Genomic DNA, 17,684 nt, shown 5'->3' with positions numbered 1-17,684 from the left:
TGCAGCTGACATAAGCTCCAGCACCCCCAGTGACCTCAAAAGGGACAAGCGGTAGAAAATAGATGGATGGATGGATGGATGGGCCTCAGAACTACTTGTAGATTCCTAAAGTAGCCTTAAGCTTGACGCTCTACTATCACATTCACTCCGCTTGCTGCGGCAACAACAAAACAAAACTCCAGACGTTCTTCTTCGTTTGTATGGTTTACTTGTGATCTTAATAATTCAAAACATAAAACAGTCACGATGTGGGAACAAATGAATGACAAAATAAAGAGAATTTGTTGCAGTACTAGTTAGAAAAAGTATGAATGAGAATAAGTATGACTGAGGTCAAAAAACTGTGTGGCTCGATTCCACCGCACCTGACAGCAATTACCCATGACACCTTGCGTCCAAAAACCCCCTTACCACACAGATCCTTCCGCCATATATGCACTTAAAACAGTTACGTCATCAAATCATTTTGACAAATGTAATAATTACACCTAAAGTGAGATTTATATAATTACTCTAAGCATTCAATATATACATTTTCTTATCATGCAAATAAAGTAAATAGTCCCCTTTTGGCTGAATAAACATAAAGCACTTTCCATAAAATGTAAAATAACTTAAACAGTATTTAGGCTCCTACACTACTGGAAATGCATTTTTTAGTTTGCATAGATTTTGCCATTTTAACTTTATTCACTTGCTGTTTTTAAAGGACAACTTCACTTTTCCTGCCATTCATCGAGACAAGAACTAACCTTTCCCTTTTCTGTGTGTTCTAAATAGTGAAAAAATATGTATATTCAATACTATACATTTTTAAATCCTTTTGATAACAATTTGTTTTCCTTCAATATTGCTCAAGCTACACTATATAGTATGGTGTTTGTCATTTTAAACTCCTAATTTAATTTTACTTAATTTATTTCTTTCATTGGTACATACAACATCCATCCATTACTACACATTCACCATTGTTTTCTCTTTAGTAGAAATTGTTGACACCTAAATAAAAACTGTAATTTTTCCCATGATCCACAATTCTTATGTGAGCCAAGAACTAAAGTTTCCCACACATTCATTTATTTGTGGGGGCCCGCCACGAAAGAATTACGGCCGCCACAAATAAAAAAAAATGATAATAATAAATAAAAAAATTTAAAAAATTAAAAATGTTTTTTTGGGGTTTTGACTCGCTCGACCGCTCATAAAAGCAATGTCTGTGAATGGAGCTTGTAGTTACATATTATATAAATATGTAAATGTTATATAAAGATGTAAATAAATTGTTGTAATTATATTCCAACTCCGCGTTCTTCTTGGTCATCGCCGCCGTCACTGCCACCCACCCCCTTACCCCCAGTCCCTCCCCCGCCGCCCCCCACCCCGCCGCCACCCGAACACACTACCACAAATAGATGCCTGACCTGTGGGAAACACTGAGAACACAGTAAAAAAAAAAATGCTAGTACGAGGCATGTAACAAGCAGGTAATGGGCAATGCCAAATCCTACTGATAATGCTCTATTTACATGTTGTAGCCTGCATATTAACCAACTTATGGCAACATTGCTATTGTACAATTAGAGCTAACACAGAAGAACTACTTTCTTGGTGCCGTGTCACATTTGCCTTGCTGCTTGTCCGACCATTAGCGAGTAGCCAGCTATTGGCTACTACACTCCCTCATTGTTAAATATAAATGAAGAAAATTTATTTTTCTTACTAAACAAATCAACATTTATTACTGGTATCGATTACCAGGTGCCCAGAATTGGTATCGTACAGGTTGGTTAAGGTAAGCCATCCCGAGACAATATATCGTATGGCTTCCAAATAGACCAAAGACAATTGTCTACTGTAGAGGATGCTGATTCTAAGCAGGATACGTGCAGTGTAAAGGAAAAGGAAGAATGCACATGTTAAAAGAATATAAATACATGTGAAACAGGAATGATTTGTTAATTGTTAAACAAATACATTTGTATATGTATAATTATTCAAATAAAGACAATTGAGTATAAATGCTGTACTGGATGTCAATACTGCAGTTTTCAGTGATTCGGGTGGTTTTTGCAAAATACACAGTCATTTCTGGATATAAAGTATGTATACCTAAAAGGGTAAACAAAAGAGTCACAAATCTAATAAACAAGCTGCAGTTATTCTCTAGTGTTGGACGGAATTTGAGAGGATGAGACATTTTTGTGGTAATACCGTCTTAATAGGACGGGTACATTTAAGTATGTTTTCATCTCCATAACCCTTTTTGATTTTGGGACAAGGAGAATATTTGGCATCGGGGTTAAGTTTTCCCTTCAAAAATAATTTAGGTCAGAGCAAAGAGTAAATACGACTGAAACCACCGAATGGTGTTTCATTCTCATCCCTTGTCATCAATCTGATAAAGGCATCATTTTGGATACCGCTCTTATATCATATATCGTCCGGCTGTGGAGATACACCCAATAAAATTGTCCAGTGTGGGTGTTTTTATTTAGAACAGAAACCACAATCTCCTCATTTTGAGATCAATGTATTTTATTTAACACATATCCAACAGAGAGAACAACGTTACTTTTCTTTTACTCAACTCCCACAATCCATTTTATGAAATCCAAAATGAATGAAGATTTTTATAAAACAGGAAAGAAAAGCAGCTTTAGAGAGAAGCCATGTTGGTTCATTTTTGGATGTGTGCTGCGAATAATATTGTATTTGGAAAGGACAGTACATACCAATGGGTAAATATGCCCAATTCAGTACAGTGTGAGTTTGCATCTTTGTTGAACCATTTTCAGGTAAAGCAGGGGCTAAATTTGTTTTGCATGTAAAGTAACAATATATATATATATATATATATATATATATATATATATATATATATATATATATATATACATACATATTATAGTAATATAATATACTATATTTAGATATTACGAATATGTGACCCCCCTTAAAGTTTTGTGAGCAATCACAAATATCAAACTGCTAAAATGTGCCAAACATGGATAAGTGTGGAAAGAGTGTTTTGCACTTTTCCTGCCATGCGTTTTAATAGATTTAAATTAGAATAGTTTTATGTTTTTAATAGTTTTTAATGATACCCACAAAGTTGAGTGAGCAGGTTGTGTTATGTGCGACCATGGGTGTTGACATTTTTAATGTTGATTGCACTTTTTTTTTTTTGCACCATGACTAGGGAAGGTTGCTTAGACTGGGTAATATAAGTAAATTATATGTTTCAACTACTTTTGTTGTCACTGACCTGAATTACTCAAGATGGCCACGAAATGTTGTTAAATTAGACTGCTTGGTGTTTTTAAATTACTTTGAAAAAAAACCCACAGGTAAGATGCCTTATTAAATTCATCAGGACGGGGGTCGCCGGCAAGCCACACTTTGCCCGCAGATCGTAGTTTCGACCATACAGTGTTAAAACATCCATTCAGGTTGTCCTAAGTTTTTAGATTTTTGTTTAAGTCCTTCTTGCTCTTATTTCAAGTGATAAAGTACATATCTATTTAAAAATATATTTTTTTACAATAGTACGTAGTTGTTGGATTGTACATCCATTGTATGTTGTTCATATGCTCATTGATTTTAGTTTTTAGGTTGTTTTCCTGCGTTTAGTCCTCTAACGCTCTTATTTTTTATTTAACTTCCTATTTTGGTTTTGTCTATTGTGGCTTTGTGCTGTGTGCACGAGCTGTCTGTTTGCTCCTTTCACTTTCGTTCCTGCACTGTCCCTAATCAAAAGGACTTTTTACTTGCATGTCACTGTCTGTTTCTGCATCTTGCGGTCACACCGCTGCCATCCATTCTCGCACGAGACAATTATTTAACACTAATTTGCAACCACTATGTAAAACATTGTTGGAATCAGGACCAGTTCAAACTTCAGTTAGGAGGGTTTGGAAATGTATATTTTGATCATTCAAAATGTTTTATTTTGAACCAAAAAACTTTATTATTGAACAGAATATTTCACATGAATTTGTTGTAGTACAAAACATGCATCAAATTCAATTCAAATTTGATTTTAAATGAGTATAAAAATTTGTTTGCTTAAATTGAAAAATTGGGCCCCAAATAAAATCCTGTTTAGGGCCCCAATTTAGCCTGGGGCAACCATGCTTTGACCTATCAGCCTCATTCAGGAACACTGCATGCACCACCTGGTGGTGATGTAACAAACTTACACCCATTTTCAGTGAAAACAAGATGTGAGCAAGGTCAACAAAACACTCCTGTAGCAGCTCCCGAAAATAACAAGATTCAAGGTAAAGTTTCTACACAAGTTTTCAGAATCAAACTTTTTGGGGGGGGTTTATGTATATAGCGTTTATAATTTAATGTTTCATTAAAATCTGACACATTTTAGTAATTGTAACAAAGTACAACATGAGTAACTGTAATATACTTAGAGTATATACTGGATGTTTGGATGATGTTACGTCATTGATTTTGCAATGTAGTTTTCTAAACGTGGTGATTTTATAGTTGTAAAAATTTATTTTAGGTCAGGGGTCGGCAACCCAACATGTTGAAAGAGCCATACTGGACCACAAATACAAAAAACTAATCTGTCTGGAGCCGCAAAAAGTTAAAAGCTTCATGTAAGTGTTATAATGAAGGCAACACATTAAGTAAGTGTCTCAAAGGGTTTGATGACTCTTGGAAATGACTTCCTTAAAACTGCCAATTAAAAGGTATAGATATGTGTGTCCAAGTTGAAGGAAAGGACAGGCTGTCTTCTTCTAATGGATTTATTACAATCTTTGCAAGTTGGGTAACGTTTGCTGTGGTCTGGAACATCATGGCACACAATAAGAAATGCAGCCGATATTACTTACAGATAAAGTGTCATGAGACATGCAGATATAAATGAAATACACAGAGGACATAAGTAAGGGAAATTAAATAAACTCAAATATACCTAAAAATGAGGCATAATGATGCAATATGTACACACAGCTAGCCTGAATAGTATGATAGCATGGATTATTAGCACTCCACGTAAGTCAGTAACATCAACAAAGTTCACCTTGGTGCATTCACACACAGCATAAAACATTTGGTGGACAAAATTAGACAAAGGAGTGGCATTAAACACGTCTTTCTGTGGCAGCGCAGGAGAAAGTTGTACACTTATACCAGGGGTCACCAACCTTTTTGAAACAAAGAGCTACTTCTTGGGTACTGATTAATGCGAAGGGCTACCAGTTTGATACACACTTAAATAAATTGCCAGAGATAGCCAATTTGCTCAATTTACCTTTAATAAATAAATCTATATTTATAAAAAATGGGTATTTCTGTCTGTCATTCCGTCCTACATTTTATTTCCTTTTACGAAAGGTTTTTTGTAGAGAATAAATGATGAAAAAAAACACCTAATTGAACGGTTTAAAAGAGGAGAAAACACGAAAAAAATGAAAATAAAATTTTGAAACATAGTTTACCTTCAATTTCAACTCTTTAAAATTAAAAATAAAAGTGAATAAAAAATAATACAAAAACTAGCTAATTCGAATCTTTTTGAAAAAAATTAACAATTTATGGAACATCATTAGTAATTTTTCCTGATTAAGATTAATTTTAGAATTTTGATGACATGTTTTAAATAGGTTAAAATCCAATCTGCTCTTTGTTATAATATACAAAAAAAATTGGACCAAGCTATATTTCTAACAGACAAATCATTATTCCTTCTACATTTTCCAGAACAACATTTTTTAAAGAAATTCAAAAGAATTAGAAATAAGATTTAAATTTGATTCCACAGATTTTCTAGATTTGCCAGAATAATTTTTTGAATTTTAATCATTATCAGTTTGAAGAAATATTTCACAAATATTCCTCGTCGAAAAAACAGAAGCTAAAATGAAGAATTAAATTAAAATGTGTTTATTATTCTTTAATAAAATAAAAAAATACTTGAACATTGATTTAAATTGTCAGGAAAGAAGAGGAAGGAATTTAAAAGGTAAAAGTATATGTGTTTAAAAATCCTAAAATCATTTTTAAAGTTGTATTTTTTCTCCAAAATTGTCTTTCTGAAAGTTATAAGAAGCAAAGTAAAAAAAAAAAATGAATTTATTTAAACAATTGAAGACAAAGTCTTTAAAATATTTTCTTGGATTTTCAAATTCTATTTGAGTTTTGTCTCTCCTAGAATTAAAAATGTCGAGCAAAGCGAGACCAGCTTGCTAGTAAATAAATACAGTTTTAAAAAATAGAGACAGCTCACTGGTAAGTGCTGCTATTTGAGCTATTTTTAGAACAGACCAGCGGGCGACTCAACTGGTCCTTACGGGCTGCCTTGTGCCCGCGGGCACTGCGTTGGTGACCCCTGACGTATACCAACTGCGGTGAGTTCAAGGACCGCCAAAATTAGTAGGACAAAACGGCACTGGCGCCAAATACGGTCATCAGTGAAGCATAAACACAAACATACTAAACAGTAGACTTTATAACAATTAGCATGATTTGTGTTATGTTTATCCTCCTACAGAAATATTATTAAAACAATAAATATATTTTTGAAAAAGCTCCAGGGAGCCACAAAGGCGGTACTAAAGAGCTGTGGGTTGCTGACCCCCGTTTTAGGTAATACCTTTTTTTTTCCCATGGTTAAATTAATCTTTTGATACTTTAAAACTTTACAAATGTAAATACTTTTTGCAAGTAGTACAGAGACTAAAAGTCAGCCACAACATCCACAAGAGAGCAAACGTCGGCGAAAAACAACACGAGAACCTGGACCTAGTGTTTTAACTCTGGAGCCTTTTAATTGCTTTCAAAAGTTGAAATAATTACAAATGATATGCATTTAAGTCATCCCTTGCCACATTGTGCATCAATGTCTGCGGCTTCATTCGTTTTTGTTGTGAGCATATTTGACATATTTTGGGCCTACATTGAGCATTTTCAAGCATGTATACAGTACAAGCCAAATGTTTGCACACACCTCATTCAATGGGTTTTCTTTATTTTCATGACTATTTACATTGTAGCTTGTCACTGAAGGCATCATGTAATTCATAACTATGAATGAACACATGTGGAGTTATCTACTTAACAAAAAAAGGTGAAATGACTGAAAACATATTTTATACTCTAGTTTCTTCAAAATAGCCACCCTTTGCTCTGATTACTTTTTTGCAAACTCATGGCATTCTCTCGATGAGCTTCAAGACGTAGTCACCTGAAATGGTTTTCACTTCACAGGTGTGCTTGAAACCCATCGAGAGAATGCCAAGAGTGTGCAAATCAGTAATCAAAGCAAAGGGTGGCTATTTTGAAGAAACTAGAGTATAAAACATGTTTTCAGTTATTTCAACTTTTTTGTTAAGTACATAACTTCAAATGTGTTCATTCATAGGTTTGATGCCTTCAGTGACAATCTTCAATGTAAATAGTCATGAAAATAAAGAAAACGCATTAAATGAGGAGGTGTGTCCAAACTTTTGGCCTGTACTCTACGTCTGAATTAATTAAAAATATCAAAACTAAAGCACTATTGGACACTAAATTAGACCAAACCTCTGAGCGCTGTGTTTAATATCGTGGCTACTGATTGGCTCAGCCTCAGCCAGCAACCAGTCCTGCAATTACGAGTGTAAAAGTGACAAGATAGACATTATTTCATATTTAGAAGGCTCTAATCTTGTTTAAAAAAAAACGTATTTAGATGTTTTCATGCTATAGCTTTAAAAAAAAAAAAATTGATTTGTAATCAATAATTCCTACTTTGCGGGAATTAATTCACCATGACCAGGCCTGAAACCGTTTAACACCAATAAATAAGATTTTTTTTTTATGTTTTATTATCTGGACGAGGATGAGTATTTAAGGCCTTGAGGAGCTAATGGATTGCACTCCGAGACATTTGGCTTCGCAATCATCGGTTTTCCTTCTAAATTATTGTTATTTTGCGGTGGTTCTCACTATTGACTAACAAGTCTCTAGCGGCCCCCCGCCTCCACCCACAGAGACAAAGAGAGTGGATTACCGACAAAAGGTCTGACTTTCTTCATTTAATACATTGACCTAATATGCTGCAAAAGATGCATGAAGTAAACAGCCTGTTTGGAAGCGGGAAACAAAGAAAACAAACACACATATACGTGGCAACTAATCACGTCTGGAAATTATCAAGGTTGTACACACGCCAGTGAATAGAGGTTTTTTGATTGATTGATTGATTAATTGAAACTTTTATTAGTAGATTGCACAGCACAGTTCATATTCCGTACAATTGACCACTAAATGGTAACACCTGAATACGTTTTTCAACTTGTTTAAGTCGGGATCCACGTTAATAATTATGTCTTGCTTCTATATCGTAATTCAAGGTTTGACCCTTGGAAAATCAAAGTGATTGCGTTGATTCCCTAGCGCCTCCTCCTGGAAGGCTCTCCAAAATATGTTAAACTACAGAAAATGGCCAACTCATCTCCCATGCATCATATTTGTTTTTTACAATAACTAAAAAACAGGGAAATATAGGTTAACAGGTGCAGACTCATTGTGTGGTGCTTGTACACTTCCTCATTACGTACTGATTACTTCTTCTGCAAGGACTTCAGCTACTGATGCGGGAACTACCGAGTGCCTTGTGCTGGCGAATACTTCCTTCAGTAATTCTGCATTACATTACAGACAAATAGACATTAACTGTATTGGAAGTGACCTAAAAATAAAATGGGTGTGCAACTGTTTTCATGCATTATCTAGATCAGGGGTCAGCAACACGGTGCCCGCGGGCACAAGGTAGTCCGTGAGGACCAGATGAGTAGCCCGCTGGCCTGTTCTAAAAATAGCTCAAATAGCGGCACTTACCAGTTAGCTGCCTCTATTTTTTTAATGTTATTAATTTACTAGCAAGCTGGTGTCGCTTTGCTTGACATTTTTAATTCTAAAAGAGACAAAACTCAAATAGAATGTGAAAATCCAAGAAAATGTTTTAAAGACTTGGTTTTCACTTGTTTAAATAAATACATTTATTTTTTTACTTTGCTTCTTATAACTTTCAGAAAGACAATTTTAGAGAAAAAAATACAACCTTAAAGATTATTTTAGAATTTTTAAACACATATACCTTTTTACCTTTTTAATTCCTTCCTCTTCTTTCCTGACAATTTAAATCAATGTTCAAGTAAATTTATTTTTTTATTGTAAAGAATAATAAATACATTTTATTTTAATTCTTCATTTTAGCTTCTGTTTGTTCGATGAAGAATATTTATGAAATATTTTTTCAAACTTATGATTAAAATTAAAAAAAAATATTCTGGCAAATCTAGAAAATCTTTAGAAACAAATTTAAATCTTATTTCAAAGTCTTTAGAATTTATTTTAAATTTTTTGTTCTGGAAAATCTAAAAGAAATAATGATTTGTCTTTTTTAGAAATATAGCTTGGTCCAATTTGTTATATATTCTAACAAAGTACAGATTGGATTTTAACCTATTTAAAACATGTCATCCAAATTTCTAAAATGAATCTTAACCCCGCCTTCCGCCCGATTGTAGCTGAGATAGGCGCCAGCGCCCCCCGCGACCCCAAAAAGGGAATAAGCGGTAGAAAATGGATGGATATATATATATATATATTTATTTATTTATTAAAGGTAAATTGAGCTAATTGGCTATTTCTGGCAATTTATTAAAGTGTGTATCAAACTGGTTGCCCTTCACATTAATCAGTACCCAAGAAGTACCTCTTGGTTTCAAAAAGGTTGGTGACCCCTGATCTAGATTATTGTGTCACGTCATAGTACAGTAGCGATCATATGGCTTGCAGCAAGAAAATATCCAATTTCACTTATATGGTCAAAAAACTTTCATCCAACTAATGTATCTTCACTCCTTTATTAATGTGACAGACAGAACAATAACAATTTCTTCCACCAGATAACATAAGGTATACATAAATAGTCTACAAGTAATGGTACTGAACAGGTGATCCTTGTGTTACAACATTTCGTGGTCATGTGGATGGTGGTTATTATGTATCCATCCATCCATTTCCTACCCCTTGTCCCTTTCGGGGTCGCGGTGTGTCGCTGGAGCCTATCTCAGCTGCATTCGGTTGGAAGGCGGTGTACACCTTGGACAAGCCGCCACCTCATCGCAGGGCCTTATTATATATGCATAAAATATTATTCCGGTACAAAAAGAAAAAGAGAACTAGTTATGTGCGATGAATATGTAGGCCATGGGTGTCAAACTTATTTCAGCTCAGGGGCCGAATGGACAAATACCTATTCCCACACGGGCTGAACAGGTAAAATCGTGGGATTAAATCATAAAAATAAACACAACTACAGATTGTTTTCTTTGTTTACTTTGGTCTAAAATAGAACAAGCACATTCTTAAAATGAAAATGTTGCAAATGATCCTGATTTTTGTACCAATGGCGTTGCTGTAGTTCAGGGGTGTCAAACTCTTTTTAGCTGAGGATTTTTTTCCCCCCACGTGGTGCGGACGGGTAAAAACATGGCATAATAATTTCAAAATACAACTACGACAACGTCAGATTGTTTTCTTTTGTTTTACTCCAAAACAGAACAGGCACATTCTGAAAATGTACATATCACAAATAATCCTGTTGACAAAACGCTTCAACGCTGAGGGGAAAATTGGTGCAGTTTCAAAAACACCATGAATAGCCCAATTAATTTAGACTTAAATCTCAGTGTTTCTACAAAGCAATTACATTTTAAGTCACAGCCCATATTGGGTTGAACTGAAAACAAAATAAAGCATAAATATAAAACTCTTGTATGTATCAACTACCTCATTTGTTACATCCACCGTTCACTTTCTGTAAATTTGCACAGAAGACAATTTTCACAGAACTATATCAATGTGCAGTGTATCATGCAACATTTTTAGTGGGGTGACCAATTGTTTATTTTACTCCTGTTTGTTTTACGTCGGGTTGAGAGGGAGTAGTCACAGCCCCGCTTTACCGTGTACCTCTTGCTTAGCATACTTGCTCGCCATGGTATGAACAATTAGCTTGCCTAGCAGAATTACTATTGTGACATCCAGTGGACACATTTAGAACAGCAGTTTCTTTGATTTAAAAATACAGCTCAATTTTACACTGAGCAAACTCACTTACGGGCCGGATTGAACCTGTTCGCGGGTCTCATTCGGCCCGGAAGCCGGCATGTTTGAATCCATGCTGTAGTTCATTTTCTTCAGATACTGGCAGTAGTTTTTTGTTCAACTTCTTTAGTTGTAATAGTAGTGTTCCTCAAGATTCTGTTTTAGGTCCTCTCCTTCTCATCCTTTGGGCTATTCAACTGGTTAAAAAAACTTATGAGAGACATACATTTCTGCAGCCGATGGTTTTTGACTAGTTTTTCGAAGGTCCGTAAAAACAACGGAGCGCAACCGTAACTCTTCGGAATATACAAAATAAGACTAATAGTGAAGGGAGACGTTTGCCCTCCCGGTTCTTACCTTTTAGGAAATGTGGCCCCCAAAACAATCTAGTTGACTATCCCTGGTATATGTCCCTCGTGTACTGTCTCGAGTTGTAGGGACTAAAGTGTCAGTTTAACGATAAATTTTGATTTACACAAAAAGTCAATTTACGTAGACCAAGGAAGGACCTAATGTTTAAATGCACTTTGCAACACAAGAGTTTTCCAATGTAAAATATGTTCCTTGGCTTAATAAAGGCTGGCAGACACTAATGTAAAGAAGTAGTCTAGACAAATGATTTGAACATGTAGTTTTAACAATTAAACATGGAAATAAAGCTTTTTAGGAGGTTATTAAGGGGCCAAATAACAGCAAGCTGAGCGTCAGATTGCACATGTTTTGATTTGTCAGTTCCATCAGAATCATTAAGAACCATCTTAATCATCGTTTGACCACATATGTGGAATCCAGTTCTTACAAACCAGCAGGCATCATCGCGCAACAACTTTCACTTTGCCCGTACTCAACGATTGCGGTAATGAGAGTGCTGCAATTTTCCAGTCACTTCGTGGTACAGCACGTGATAAATCACTTTTGCTTTAAACCGCCATCAAGAATTTGTAAAAAAAAAAATATTTAAAAAAAATCATGCAAAAATGCTGCTGTGTGTTGTTTTATTATTATGATAATTGGTAAGTTATTATAGTTTGGGCAAAAACAACTTGGATCCAAATCAGACATGTATAATTTTGAATAAAACACACATATTTGCTTGCCATCAGCTGCTCACACATGTGGTCCATGAATTATTTATGTTAAGAATGCCCCAAACAGTTGTGACTTAGTTGTGACTTACAAAGACTGTGAAAAATGCTATTTTTGACTGACAGAAATTCAAGACGTTAAAAGGAGTGCGTAGGGTGGGAGTCAAAGGAATTGTAGATGGATTCTTCTGCTCAACTCGAAGCGGTCTGAGGCCCGAGTGTTTGTAGGGCTCTTGTGGTTTTTCAGCCAATAAATCATGATCACATATTTAATCAGTTCAGATGTGCCGTAGCAGAGAAAGAAGAGAAGGCTGTCTGGCTTTTATTCAAAGACCTACATCACAGTGAGAGGATTAAGGTCCTGTACCCAAGCCATGTATGTTTTATAATGGTGATGCGTTCAAGTGCTGTAACAATATCAATGTTTATTTGTACAGTCAGTATATGAAAACAACTGGAAATAAATACGGTATCATCCTTGTTGGGACAGATATAGATGTCACCTTCTATGATGATAGCGATAACTATTTTCATATTTTATTTTTTTTAAATAATTATATTGTATGGATTAAGATGGACCACATTTTGCTGTTTCAATTGTTATGCGTCACAATTCACAATTCTAAATATTCTGTATGGATTTTGTTTTCTCAACATCAAATACATATTCACATCATGATATTATACAGTTATAGGATTTGATGAGATAAGATCATTTGATGAGATAAGATAATTTGATGAGATAAGATCAGATCAACAACAGTCCAATAGACAGACATATTATACTTAAGAAAACAAAACTTAAATATATATATATATATTTATATATATATATATATATACATACATACAAACGTTTATATATATATATATATGTATACATATTATATATATATATATATATATACATACACACATACAAACGTTTATATATATATATATATATATATATATATATATATATATATATATATATATATATCTGTGTGCGCGCGCATGCATCCACGTACAGTCCATCCATCCATTTTCTACCGCTTATTCCCTTTTGGGGTCGCGGGGGGCGCTGGCGCCTATCTCAGCTACAATCGGGCGGAAGGCGGGGTACACCCTGGACAAGTCGCCCCCTCATCGCAGGGCCAACACAGATAGACAGACAACATTCACACTCACATTCACACACTAGGGCCAATTTAGTGTTGCCAATCAACCTATCCCCAGGTGCATGTCTTTGGAAGTGGGAGGAAGCCGGAGTACCCGGAGGGAACCCACGCATTCACGGGGAGAACATGCAAACTCCACACAGAAAGATCCCGAGCCTGGTTTTGAACCCAGGACTGCAGGACCTTCGTATTGTGAGGCAGACGCCCCAACCCCTCTGCCACCGTGAAGCCGCACGTACAGTCATTTGAGTATATTTGACATATACGCCACCTGCTGCTTTTTATTTGCTATTACGTCCCAAATTTTATCAGATAGAAATGGATAATAGAATAAAGCCATTTATTTTATATTCAACATTTTCAGGATACCAATGGATACCGTGTTAGGAGTGCAACATTATAACATATAGATGTGGACATCAAATTAAAATCAATTCAAATAAATGCACGATTAATATTTGATTAATAAGTATTGATAACCAAACAAATTTAGGCGTGATGTTTTTTTTGTAATTATTTAGCTTACATTTTGAGGGGTTGGGAAATATTATGTTAAAAATGTTCTGCCATACTAAACACACACACAATTTCTACAATTGTTTTACAAAATAAATAATTTTGTTGTAATGGGATTTTTGTATTTTTATAAACATATTACATTCACAAATATTAATTAATATAGTACATTCAATCATAATAAAAATATTTGGGGGGTGGGGGGGCATTTTATTGCTACAACCAACCCAATGTAGAGATATTATTAGTGTATTATTATTAACATTCCAACTTTTTACATTGTTCCCATTTAAGCTGTTGTTTTTTGGTATTCTCACTTGATTTACTGGAAAAAAAATAAACTAAAAAAGTATATGCTGCTAATCGCCGGTCCATTTTTATTAATGCGGCAAAATGGCTAATAAAATTAGGCCAATGCGGTTTGGAGACCCCTGATGTAGTCAATGTAAATATTGATAACATCTTGACACGTTTTAGATGTGAGTAAAACCAAATATTTTTAATTGGATTCTTTTTATGTGCCCTGTATTTATTCGTATTATTTCAACGACTCAATTTAATATGCCTTCATTTTCGTACGGTAGATCAGTGTTTTTCAACCTTTTCTGAGCCAAGGCACATTTTTTGCGTTGAAAAAATGTGGAGGCACACCACCAGCATAAATCATATATATACGGAACTCAGTTGACAGTAAAAAGTCGTCGCAATTGTTGGATATGACTTTAAAACATAACTAACCATGCATCACTATAGCTCTTGTCTCAAAGTAGGTGTGCTGTCACCACCTGTCACATCACGCCCTGACTTATTTGGACTTTTTTGCAGTTTTCCTGTATGTCGTTTATTAATTCTTGTCTTGCATTCCTATTTTGGTGGCGATTTCTCGTTTGTTGTTATTTTCCTGTAGCAGTTTCATGTCTTCCTTTGAGCGATATTTACCGCATCTACTTTGTTTTTATCAATCAAGAATATTTCAGTTGTTTTTATCATTCTTTGTGGGGACATTGTCGACTGTCATGTCATGTACAAGATGTACTTTGTGGACGCCGTCTTTGCTCCACAGTAAGTATTTGCTGTCGTCCAGCATTCTGTTTTTGTTTACTTTGTAGCCAGTTCAGTTTTAGTTTCGTTCTGCATAGCCATCTGTAAGCTTCAATGCCTTTTCTTAGAGGTACTCACTTTTTGTTTATTTTTGGTTTAAGCATTAGACACAATTTTACCTGTACACTGCCTCCCACTGTTTCCAACATCTACAAATCAATTAGCACCGGCTGCCACCTACTGATATGGAAGAGTATTACACGGTTACTAGGGCTGCGGAGCTTTGGGTGTCCCACGATTCGATTCAATATCGATTCTTGGGGTCGCGATTCGATAATATATCTATTTTTTCGATTCAACGCAATTCTCGATTCAAAAAGGATATTTTTTTCGATTCAAAACGATTCTGTATTTATTCAATACATAGGATTTCAGCAGGATCTACCCCAGTCTGCTGACATGATAGCAGAGTAGTAGATTTTTGTAAAAAGCTTTTATAATTATAAAGGACAATGTTTTAGCAACTGATTGCAATAATGTAAATTTGTTTTAACTATTAAACGAACCAAAAATGACTTATTTTATCTTTGTGAAAACATTGGACACAGTGTGTTGTCAAGCTTATGAGATGCGATGTAAGTGTAAGCCACTGTGACACTATTGTTCTTTTTTTTAATTTTTTTATAAATGTCTAATGATAATGTCAATGAGGGGTTTTTAATCACTGCTATGCTGAAATTATAACTAATAATGATATTGTTGTTGTTAATATTCATTTTTGTTTCACTACTTTTGGTTTGTTATGTGTCTTGTTTGTGTCTCCTTTCAATTGCCCTGTTTATTGCAGTTCTGAGTGTTGCTGGGTCAGGTTTTGTAATTCAAAAAGTTTAAGGGTGTTTTTATTCTCTTTAAACGCTGCAGAAATTAAAATGAAAGGATCTAAATGTACTGTACTGTGTCTAGAATAATTTAATTATAAAAGACTGCTTTATTTGACAATGCATTTTTCATATAGATTAATTAGCACTATGAAATGACCAGCTATAACAAAAAACACCAGTGTGTCAGCTTTGAAGGGGTGTGGGAAAAAATCCATTCGAATACGAATCGTGATTCTCATGTTGTGCGATTCAGAATCGATTCTCATTTTTTTTTTAAATCGATTTTTTTTTTAATCAATCCAACAAACCACTACACAGCAATACCATAACAATGCAATCCAATTCCAAAACCCATTGGTTTTGGAATTGGATTGCATTGTTATGGTATTGCTTTGTAGTGGTTTGTTGGATTGAAAAAAATAAAATAAAATAAAATAAATAAATGAATCGAATTTTTTTTTAATGAGAATCGATTCTGAATCGCACAACGTATTCGATTCGATTCATATTCGAATCGATTTTTTCCCAAACCCCTAACGGTTACTCTGCTGAGCTCAAGACAACACCAACACTCAACAACAACACATAATTTTCAGACTATATTTACTGGTTTGAAAACAATTTTAACCCATCCATCCATCCATTTCTACCGCTTATTCCCTTTTGGGGTCGCTGGCGCCCATCTCAGCTACAATCGGGCGGAAAGTGGTGTCCACCCTGGACAAGTCGCCACCTCATCGCAGGGCCAACACAGATAGACAGACAACATTGACACTCACCCAAATAGGTGAAATTAGACCAGGTGTCACCAACATTTTTGAAACTAAGAGCTACTTCTTGGGAACTGATTAATGCGAAGGGCTACCAACCAGTTTGATACACATTTAAATAAATTGCTAGAAATAGCCAATTTGCTCAATTTACCTTTTTTTTTTTACTTTTTTTTTTTTACCTTTAATAAATAAATCTACATATATGAAAAAAAATGGGTATTTCTGTCCGTCATTCCGTCGTACATTTTTTTCCTTTTACGGAAGGTTTTTTGTAGAGAATAAATGATGAAAAAAACACTTAATTGAACGGTTTAAAAGAGGAGAAAACAGGAAAAAAATTACAATTAAATTTTGAAAAATAGTTTATCTTCAAATTCGACGCTTTAAAATTCTAAATTCAACCAAAAAATATCAAGAGAAAAACTAGCAAATTTGAATCTTTTTGAAAAAATTTAAAAAAAATAATTTATGGAACATCATTAGTAATTTTTCCTAATTAAGATTAATTTTAGAATTTTGATGACATGTTTTAAATAGGTTAAAATCCAATCTGCACTTTGTTAGAATATATAACAAATTGGACCAAGCTATATTTCTAACAAAGACAAATCGTAATTTCTTCTAGATTTTCCAGAACAAAAATTTTAAAAGAAGTTCAAAAGACTTTGAAATAAGATTTATTTTTGATTCTACAGATTTTCTAGATTTGCCAGAATATTTTTTTTTTAATTTTAATCACAATAAGTTTGAAGAAATATTTCACAAATATTCTTCGTCGAAAAAACAGAAGCTAAAATTAAGAACTAAATTACAATGTATTTAGTTTTCTTTACAATAAATAAATAAAAATACTTGAACATTGATTTAAATCATCAGGAAAGAAGAGGAAGGAATCTAAAAGATAAAAAGGTATATGTATTTAAAAATCATAAAATAATTTTTAAGGTTTTTTTTTTCTCTAAAATTGTCTTTCTGAAAGTTATACGAAGCAAAGTAAAAATATAAATGAATTTACTTAAACAAGTGAAGACCAAGTCTTTAAAATATTTTCTTGGATTTTCAAATTCTATTTGAGTTTTGTCTCTCTTAGAATTAAAAATTTCGAGC

This window comes from Nerophis ophidion, linkage group LG25 (assembly GCF_033978795.1).
Source record: "Nerophis ophidion isolate RoL-2023_Sa linkage group LG25, RoL_Noph_v1.0, whole genome shotgun sequence".
NCBI classification, from domain to species: Eukaryota; Metazoa; Chordata; class Actinopteri; order Syngnathiformes; family Syngnathidae; genus Nerophis; species Nerophis ophidion.
Note: the sequence above shows the minus strand (reverse complement) of the source record.